Raw genomic sequence first — 10702 nt, forward strand, 5'->3', positions numbered from 1 at the left:
GCAACAAGCAATGGCTTTTCACAAGCCCTCCAAAAATTGACCCTTTTTATTGGCAGATGCCTGCCGGGGTTCTTCCATACATGGATGTAAAAGCAACAAGCAATGGCTTTTCACAAGCCCTACAAAAATTGACGCTTTTTTTGGCAGATGCCTGCGGGGGTTCTTCCATAGATGGATGTAAAAGCAACAAGCAATGGCTTTTCACAAGCCCTCCAAAAATTGACCCTTTTTATTGGCAGATGCCTGCCGGGGTTCTTCCATACATGGACGTAAAAGCAACAAGCAATGGCTTTTCACAAGCCCTCCAAAAATTGACCCTTTTTATTGGCAGATACCTGCCGGGGTTCTTCCATACATGGATGTAAAAGCAACAAGCAATGACTTTTCACAAGCCCTCCAAAAATTTAGTCTTTTTATTGGCAGATACCTGCCGGGGTTCTTCCATACATGGATGTAAAAGCAACAAGCAATGACTTTTCACAAGCCCTCCAAAAATTTAGTCTTTTTATTGGCAGATGCCTGCCGGGGTTCTTCCATACATGGATGTAAAAGCAACAAGCAATGACTTTTCACAAGCCCTCCAAAAATTGACCCTTTTTTTTGGCAGATGCCTGCCGGGGTTCTTCCATACATGGATGTAAAAGCAACAAGCAATGGCTTTTCACAAGCCCTCCAAAAATTGACGCTTTTTTTGGCAGATGCCTGCCGGGGTTCTTCCATAGATGGATGTAAAAGCAACAAGCAATGACTTTTCACAAGCCCTCCAAAAATTTACCCTTTTTTTTGGCAGATGCCTGCCGGGGTTCTTCCATACATGGATGTAAAAGCAACAAGCAATGGCTTTTCACAAGCCCTCCAAAAATGTACGCTTTTTTTGGCAGATGCCTGCCGGGGTTCTTCCATAGATGGATGTAAAAGGAACAAGCAATGACTTTTCACAAGCCCTTCAAAAATTTACCCTTTTTTTTGGCAGATGCCTGCCGGGGTTCTTCCATACATGGATGTAAAAGCAACAAGCAATGACTTTTCACAAGCCCTCCAAAAATTGACTCTTTTTTTTGGCAGATGCCTGCCGGGGTTCTTCCATACATGGATGTAAAAGCAACAAGCAATGGCTTTTCACAAGCCCTCCAAAAATTGACCTTTTTTATTGGCAGATGCCTGCCGGGGTTCTTCCATACATGGATGTAAAAGCAACAAGCAATGGCTTTTCACAAGCCCTCCAAAAATTGACCCTTTTTATTGGCAGATGCCTGCCGGGGTTCTTCCATACATGGATGTAAAAGCAACAAACAATGGCTTTTCACAAGCCCTCCAAAAATTGACGATTTTTTTGGCAGATGCCTGCCGGGGTTCTTCCATACATGGATGTAAAAGCAACAAGCAATGGCTTTTCACAAGCCCTTCAAAAATTTACCCTTTTTTTTGGCAGATGCCTGCCGGGGTTCTTCCATACATGGATGTAAAAGCAACAAGCAATGACTTTTCACAATCCCTCCAAAAATTGACCCTTTTTTTTGGCAGATGCCTGCCGGGGTTCTTCCATACATGGATGTAAAAGCAACAAGCAATGGCTTTTCACAAGCCCTCCAAAAATTGACGCTTTTTTTGGCAGATGCCTGCCGGGGTTCTTCCATACATGGACGTAAAAGCAACAAGCAATGGCTTTTCACAAGCTCTCCAAAAATTGACCCTTTTTATTGGCAGATGCCTGCCGGGGTTCTTCCATACATGGATGTAAAAGCAACAAGCAATGGCTTTTCACAAGCCCTCCTAAAATTTACGCTTTTTTTTGGCAGATGCCTGCCGGGGTTCTTCCATAGATGGATGTAAAAGCAACAAGCAATGACTTTTCAAAAGCCCTCCAAAAATGTACTCTTTTTATTGTCAGATACCTGCCGGGGTTCTTCCATAGATGGATGTAAAAGCAACAAGCAATGGCTTTTCACAAGCCCTAAAAAAATTGACGCTTTTTTTGGCAGATGCCTGCCGGGGTTCTTCCATACATGGATGTAAAAGCAACAAGCAATGGCTTTTCACAAGCCCTCCAAAAATTTAGTCTTTTTATTGGCAGATGCCTGCCGGGGTTCTTCCATACATGGATGTAAAAGCAACAAGCAATGGCTTTTCACAAGCCCTCCAAAAATGTACGGTTTTTTTGGCAGATGCCTGCCGGGGTTCTTCCATAGATGGATGTAAGAGCAACAAGCAATGACTTTTCAAAAGCCCTCCAAAAATTTACGCTTTTTTTGGCAGATGCCTGCCGGGGTTCTTCCATACATGGATGTAAAAGCAACAAGCAATGACTTTTCACAAGCCCTCCAAAAATTGACCCTTTTTTTTGGTAGATGCCTGCCGGGGTTCTTCCATACATGGATGTAAAAGCAACAAGCAATGACTTTTCACAAGCCCTCCAAAAATTTAGTCTTTTTATTGGCATATGCCTGCCGGGGTTCTTCCATACATGGATGTAAAAGCAACAAGCAATGGCTTTTCACAAGCCCTACAAAAATTGACCCTTTTTTTGGCAGATGCCTGCTGGGGTTCTTCCATAGATGGATGTAAAAGCAACAAGCAATGACTTTTCACAAGCCCTCCAAAAATTGACCCTTTTTTTTGGCAGATGCCTGCCGGGGTTCTTCCATACATGGATGTAAAAGCAACAAGCAATGGCTTTTCACAAGCCCTCCAAAAATTGACGCTTTTTTTGGCAGATACCTGCCGGGGTTCTTCCATACATGGATGTAAAAGCAACAAGCAATGACTTTTCACAAGCCCTCCAAAAATTTAGTCTTTTTATTGGCAGATGCCTGCCGGGGTTCTTCCATACATGGATGTAAAAGCAACAAGCAATGGCTTTTCACAAGCCCTACAAAAATTGACCCTTTTTTTGGCAGATGCCTGCCGGGGTTCTTCCATAGATGGATGTAAAAGCAACAAGCAATGACTTTTCACAAGCCCTCCAAAAATTGACCCTTTTTTTTGGCAGATGCCTGCCGGGGTTCTTCCATACATGGATGTAAAAGCAACAAGCAATGGCTTTTCACAAGCCCTCCAAAAATTGACGCTTTTTTTGGCAGATGCTTGCCGGGGTTCTTCCATAGATGGATGTAAAAGCAACAAGCAATGACTTTTCACAAGCCCTCCAAAAATTTACCCTTTTTTTTGGCAGATGCCTGCCGGGGTTCTTCCATACATGGATGTAAAAGCAACAAGCAATGGCTTTTCACAAGCCCTCCAAAAATGTACGGTTTTTTTGGCAGATGCCTGCCGGGGTTCTTCCATAGATGGATGTAAGAGCAACAAGCAATGACTTTTCAAAAGCCCTCCAAAAATTTACGCTTTTTTTGGCAGATGCCTGCCGGGGTTCTTCCATACATGGATGTAAAAGCAACAAGCAATGACTTTTCATAAGCCCTCCAAAAATTGACCCTTTTTTTTGGCAGATGCCTGCCGGGGTTCTTCCATAGATGGATGTAAAAGCAACAAGCAATGACTTTTCACAAGCCCTCCAAAAATTTACCCTTTTTTTTGGCAGATGCCTGCCGGGGTTCTTCCATACATGGATGTAAAAGCAACAAGCAATGGCTTTTCACAAGCCCTCCAAAAATGTACACTTTTTTTGGCAGATGCCTGCCGGGGTTCTTCCATAGATGGATGTAAAAGCAACAAGCAATGACTTTTCAAAAGCCCTCCAAAAATGTACGCTTTTTTTGGCAGATGCCTGCCGGGGTTCTTCCATAGATGGATGTAAAAGCAACAAGCAATGACTTTTCAAAAGCCCTCCAAAAATTTACTCTTTTTATTGGCAGATACCTGCCGGGGTTCTTCCATACATGGATGTAAAAGCAACAAGCAATGGCTTTTCACAAGCCCTCCAAAAATTGACGCTTTTTTTGGCAGATGCCTGCCGGGGTTCTTCCATACATGGATGTAAAAGCAACAAGCAATGGCTTTTCACAAGCCCTCCAAAAATTGACGCTTTTTTTGGCAGATGCCTGCCGGGGTTCTTCCATACATGGATGTAAAAGCATTAAAGCAACAAGCAATGACTTTTCACAAGCCCTCCAAAAATTGACCCTTTTTTTTGGCAGATGCCTGCCGGGGTTCTTCCATACATGGATGTAAAAGCAACAAGCAATGGCTTTTCACAAGCCCTCCAAAAATTGACCCTTTTTTTGGCAGATGCCTGCCGGGGTTCTTCCATACATGGACGTAAAAGCAACAAGCAATGGCTTTTCACAAGCCCTCCAAAAATTGACCCTTTTTATTGGCAGATGCCTGCCGGGGTTCTTCCATACATGGATGTAAAAGCAACAAGCAATGGCTTTTCACAAGCCCTAAAAAAATTGACGCTTTTTTTGGCAGATGCCTGCCGGGGTTCTTCCATACATGGATGTAAAAGCAACAAGCAATGGCTTTTCACAAGCCCTCCAAAAATGTACGGTTTTTTTGGCAGATGCCTGCCGGGGTTCTTCCATAGATGGATGTAAGAGCAACAAGCAATGACTTTTCAAAAGCCCTCCAAAAATTTACGCTTTTTTTGGCAGATGCCTGCCGGGGTTCTTCCATACATGGATGTAAAAGCAACAAGCAATGACTTTTCATAAGCCCTCCAAAAATTGACCCTTTTTTTTGGCAGATGCCTGCCGGGGTTCTTCCATAGATGGATGTAAAAGCAACAAGCAATGACTTTTCACAAGCCCTCCAAAAATTTACCCTTTTTTTTGGCAGATGCCTGCCGGGGTTCTTCCATACATGGATGTAAAAGCAACAAGCAATGGCTTTTCACAAGCCCTCCAAAAATGTACACTTTTTTTGGCAGATGCCTGCCGGGGTTCTTCCATAGATGGATGTAAAAGCAACAAGCAATGACTTTTCAAAAGCCCTCCAAAAATTTACTCTTTTTATTGGCAGATACCTGCCGGGGTTCTTCCATACATGGATGTAAAAGCAACAAGCAATGGCTTTTCACAAGCCCTCCAAAAATTGACGCTTTTTTTGGCAGATGCCTGCCGGGGTTCTTCCATACATGGATGTAAAAGCAACAAGCAATGGCTTTTCACAAGCCCTCCAAAAATTGACGCTTTTTTTGGCAGATGCCTGCCGGGGTTCTTCCATACATGGATGTAAAAGCATTAAAGCAACAAGCAATGACTTTTCACAAGCCCTCCAAAAATTGACCCTTTTTTTTGGCAGATGCCTGCCGGGGTTCTTCCATACATGGATGTAAAAGCAACAAGCAATGGCTTTTCACAAGCCCTCCAAAAATTGACCCTTTTTTTGGCAGATGCCTGCCGGGGTTCTTCCATACATGGACGTAAAAGCAACAAGCAATGGCTTTTCACAAGCCCTCCAAAAATTGACCCTTTTTATTGGCAGATGCCTGCCGGGGTTCTTCCATACATGGATGTAAAAGCAACAAGCAATGGCTTTTCACAAGCCCTAAAAAAATTGACGCTTTTTTTGGCAGATGCCTGCCGGGGTTCTTCCATACATGGATGTAAAAGCAACAAGCAATGGCTTTTCACAAGCGCTACAAAAATTGACGCTTTTTTTGGCAGATGTCTGCGGGGGTTCTTCCATACATGGACGTAAAAGCAACAAGCAATGGCTTTTCACAAGCCCTCCAAAAATTGACCCTTTTTATTGGCAGATACCTGCCGGGGTTCTTCCATAGATGGATGTAAAATCAACAAGCAATGACTTTTCACAAGCCCTCCAAAAATTTAGTCTTTTTATTGGCAGATGCCTGCCGGGGTTCTTCCATACATGGATGTAAAAGCAACAAGCAATGGCTTTTCACAAGCCCTCCAAAAATTGACGCTTTTTTTGGCAGATGCCTGCCGGGGTTCTTCCATAGATGGATGTAAAAGCAACAAGCAATGACTTTTCACAAGCCCTCCAAAAATGTACCCTTTTTTTTGGCAGATGCCTGCCGGGGTTCTTCCATACATGGATGTAAAAGCAACAAGCAATGGCTTTTCACAAGCCCTCCAAAAATGTACGGTTTTTTTGGCAGATGCCTGCCGGGGTTCTTCCATAGATGGATGTAAGAGCAACAAGCAATGACTTTTCAAAAGCCCTCCAAAAATTTACGCTTTTTTTGGCAGATGCCTGCCGGGGTTCTTCCATACATGGATGTAAAAGCAACAAGCAATGACTTTTCACAAGCCCTCCAAAAATTGACCCTTTTTTTTTAGTAGATGCCTGCCGGGGTTCTTCCATACATGGATGTAAAAGCAACAAGCAATGGCTTTTCACAAGCCCTCCAAAAATTGACGCTTTTTTTGGCAGATGCCTGCCGGGGTTCTTCCATAGATGGATGTAAAAGCAACAAGCAATGACTTTTCACAAGCCCTCCAAAAATATACCCTTTTTTTTGGCAGATGCCTGCCGGGGTTCTTCCATACATGGATGTAAAAGCAATGGCTTTTCACAAGCCCTCCAAAAATGTACGCTTTTTTTGGCAGATGCCTGCCGGGGTTCTTCCATAGATGGATGTAAAAGCAACAAGCAATGACTTTTCAAAAGCCCTCCAAAAATTTACTCTTTTTATTGGCAGATACCTGCCGGGGTTCTTCCATACATGGATGTAAAAGCAACAAGCAATGGCTTTTCACAAGCCCTCCAAAAATTGACGCTTTTTTTGGCAGATGCCTGCCGGGGTTCTTCCATACATGGATGTAAAAGCAACAAGCAATGGCTTTTCACAAGCCCTCCAAAAATTGACCCTTTTTTTTAGCAGATGCCTGCCGGGGTTCTTCCATACATGGATGTAAAAGCAACAAGCAATGGCTTTTCACAAGCCCTCCAAAAATGTACGGTTTTTTTGGCAGATGCCTGCCGGGGTTCTTCCATAGATGGATGTAAGAGCAACAAGCAATGACTTTTCAAAAGCCCTCCAAAAATTTACGCTTTTTTTGGCAGATGCCTGTCGGGGTTCTTCCATACATGGATGTAAAAGCAACAAGCAATGGCTTTTCACAAGCCCTCCAAAAATTGACCCTTTTTTTTGGCAGATGCCTGCCGGGGTTCTTCCATACATGGATGTAAAAGCAACAAGCAATGGCTTTTCACAAGCCCTCCAAAAATTGACGCTTTTTTTGGCAGATGCCTGCCGGGGTTCTTCCATACATGGATGTAAAAGCAACAAGCAATGACTTTTCAAAAGCCCTCCAAAAATTTACTCTTTTTATTGGCAGATACCTGCCGGGGTTCTTCCATACATGGATGTAAAAGCAACAAGCAATGGCTTTTCACAAGCCCTCCAAAAATTGACGCTTTTTTTGGCAGATGCCTGCCGGGGTTCTTCCATACATGGATGTAAAAGCAACAAGCAATGGCTTTTCACAAGCCCTCCAAAAATTGACGCTTTTTTTGGCAGATGCCTGCCGGGGTTCTTCCATACATGGATGTAAAAGCAACAAGCAATGACTTTTCACAAGCCCTCCAAAAATTGACCCTTTTTTTTTGGCAGATGCCTGCCGGGGTTCTTCCATACATGGATGTAAAAGCAACAAGCAATGACTTTTCACAAGCCCTCCAAAAATTGACCCTTTTTTTTTGGCAGATGCCTGCCGGGGTTCTTCCATAGATGGATGTAAAAGCAACAAGCAATGACTTTTCACAAGCCCTCCAAAATTTTACCCTTTTTTTTGGCAGATGCCTGCCGGGGTTCTTCCATACATGGATGTAAAAGCAACAAGCAATGGCTTTTCACAAGCCCTCCAAAAATGTACGGTTTTTTTGGCAGATGCCTGCCGGGGTTCTTCCATAGATGGATGTAAGAGCAACAAGCAATGACTTTTCAAAAGCCCTCCAAAAATTTACGCTTTTTTTGGCAGATGCCTGCCGGGGTTCTTCCATACATGGATGTAAAAGCAACAAGCAATGACTTTTCACAAGCCCTCCAAAAATTGACCCTTTTTTTTGGCAGATGCCTGCCGGGGTTCTTCCATACATGGATGTAAAAGCAACAAGCAATGGCTTTTCACAAGCCCTCCAAAAATTGACTCTTTTTTTTGGCAGATGCCTGCCGGGGTTCTTCCATACATGGATGTAAAAGCAACAAGCAATGGCTTTTCACAAGCCCTCCAAAAATTGACCCTTTTTATTGGCAGATGCCTGCAGGGGTTCTTCCATACATGGATGTAAAAGCAACAAGCAATGGCTTTTCACAAGCCCTCCAAAAATTGACCCTTTTTATTGGCAGATGCCTGCCGGGGTTCTTCCATACATGGATGTAAAAGCAACAAACAATGGCTTTTCACAAGCCCTCCAAAAATTGACGATTTTTTTGGCAGATGCCTGCCGGGGTTCTTCCATAGATGGATGTAAAAGCAACAAGCAATGGCTTTTCACAAGCCCTTCAAAAATTTACCCTTTTTTTTGGCAGATGCCTGCCGGGGTTCTTCCATACATGGATGTAAAAGCAACAAGCAATGACTTTTCACAAGCCCTCCAAAAATTGACCCTTTTTTTTGGCAGATGCCTGCCGGGGTTCTTCCATACATGGATGTAAAAGCAACAAGCAATGGCTTTTCACAAGCCCTCCAAAAATGTACGCTTTTTTTGGCAGATGCCTGCCGGGGTTCTTCCATAGATGGATGTAAAAGCAACAAGCAATGACTTTTCAAAAGCCCTCCAAAAATGTACTCTTTTTATTGGCAGATACCTGCCGGGGTTCTTCCATACATGGATGTAAAAGCAACAAGCAATGGCTTTTCACAAGCCCTCCAAAAATTGACGCTTTTTTTGGCAGATGCCTGCCGGGGTTCTTCCATACATGGATGTAAAAGCAACAAGCAATGGCTTTTCACAAGCCCTCCAAAAATTGACGCTTTTTTTTGGCAGATGCCTGCCGGGGTTCTTCCATACATGGATGTAAAAGCAACAAGCAATGGCTTTTTACAAGCCCTCCAAAAATGTACGTTTTTTTTGGCAGATGCCTGCCGGGGTTCTTCCATACATGGATGTAAAAGCAACAAGCAATGGCTTTTCACAAGCCCTCCAAAAATTGACCCTTTTTATTGGCAGATGCCTGCCGGGGTTCTTCCATACATGGATGTAAAAGCAACAAGCAATGGCTTTTCACAAGCCCTACAAAAATTGACGCTTTTTTTGGCAGATGCCTGCCGGGGTTCTTCCATACATGGACGTAAAAGCAACAAGCAATGGCTTTTCACAAGCCCTCCAAAAATTTACCCTTTTTATTGGCAGATACCTGCCGGGGTTCTTCCATACATGGATGTAAAAGCAACAAGCAATGACTTTTCACAAGCCCTCCAAAAATTTACTCTTTTTATTGGCAGATGCCTGCCGGGGTTCTTCCATACATGGATGTAAAAGCAACAAGCAATGGCTTTTCACAAGCCCTACAAAAATTGACCCTTTTTTTGGCAGATGCCTGCCGGGGTTCTTCCATAGATGGATGTAAAAGCAACAAGCAATGACTTTTCACAAGCCCTCCAAAAATTGACCCTTTTTTTTGGCAGATGCCTGCTGGGGTTCTTCCATACATGGATGTAAAAGCAACAAGCAATGGCTTTTCACAAGCCCTCCAAAAATTGACGCTTTTTTTGGCAGATGCCTGCCGGGGTTCTTCCATAGATGGATGTAAAAGCAACAAGCAATGACTTTTCACAAGCCCTCCAAAAATTTACCCTTTTTTTTGGCAGATGCCTGCCGGGGTTCTTCCATACATGGATGTAAAAGCAACAATCAATGGCTTTTCACAAGCCCTCCAAAAATTTACGCTTTTTTTGGCAGATGCCTGCCGGGGTTCTTCCATACATGGATGTAAAAGCAACAATCAATGGCTTTTCACAAGCCCTCCAAAAATTGACTCTTTTTTTTGGCAGATGCCTGCCGGGGTTCTTCCATACATGGATGTAAAAGCAACAAGCAATGACTTTTCACAAGCCCTCCAAAAATTTACGCTTTTTTTAGCAGACGCCTGCCGGGGTTCTTCCATACATGGATGTAAAAGCAACAATCAATGACTTTTCACAAGCCCTCCAAAAATTGACCCTTTTTTTTGGCAGATGCCTGCCGGGGTTCTTCCATAGATGGATGTAAAAGCAACAAGCAATGGCTTTTCACAAGCCCTCCAAAAATTTACGCTTTTTTTGGCAGATGCCTGCCGGGGTTCTTCCATACATGGATGTAAAAGCAACAAGCAATGACTTTTAACAAGCCCTCCAAAAATTTACGCTTTTTTTGGCAGATGCCTGCCGGGGTTCTTCCATACATTGATGTAAAAGCAACAAGCAATGGCTTTTCACAAGCCCTCCAAAAATTTACTCTTTTTATTGGCAGTTGCCTGCCGGGGTTCTTCCATACATGGATGTAAAAGCAACAAGCAATGACTTTTCACAAGCCCTCCAAAAATTGACGCTTTTTTTGGCAGATGCCTGCCGGGGTTCTTCCATACATGGATGTAAAAGCAACAAGCAATGGCTTTTCACAAGCCCTCCAAAAATTGACCCTTTTTTTGGCAGATGCCTGCCGGGATTCTTCCATAGATGGATGTAAAAGCAACAAGCAATGGCTTTTTACAAGCCCTCCAAAAATTTACTCTTTTTTTTGGCAGATGCCTGCCGGGGTTCTTCCATACATGGATGTAAAAGCAACAAGCAATGGCTTTTCACAAGCCCTCCAAAAATTGACGCTTTTTATTGGCAGATGCCTGCCGGGGTTC

This window comes from Rhinoderma darwinii, unplaced genomic scaffold, assembly GCF_050947455.1.
Source record: "Rhinoderma darwinii isolate aRhiDar2 unplaced genomic scaffold, aRhiDar2.hap1 Scaffold_129, whole genome shotgun sequence".
In the NCBI taxonomy this organism is placed as follows: Eukaryota; Metazoa; Chordata; class Amphibia; order Anura; family Rhinodermatidae; genus Rhinoderma; species Rhinoderma darwinii.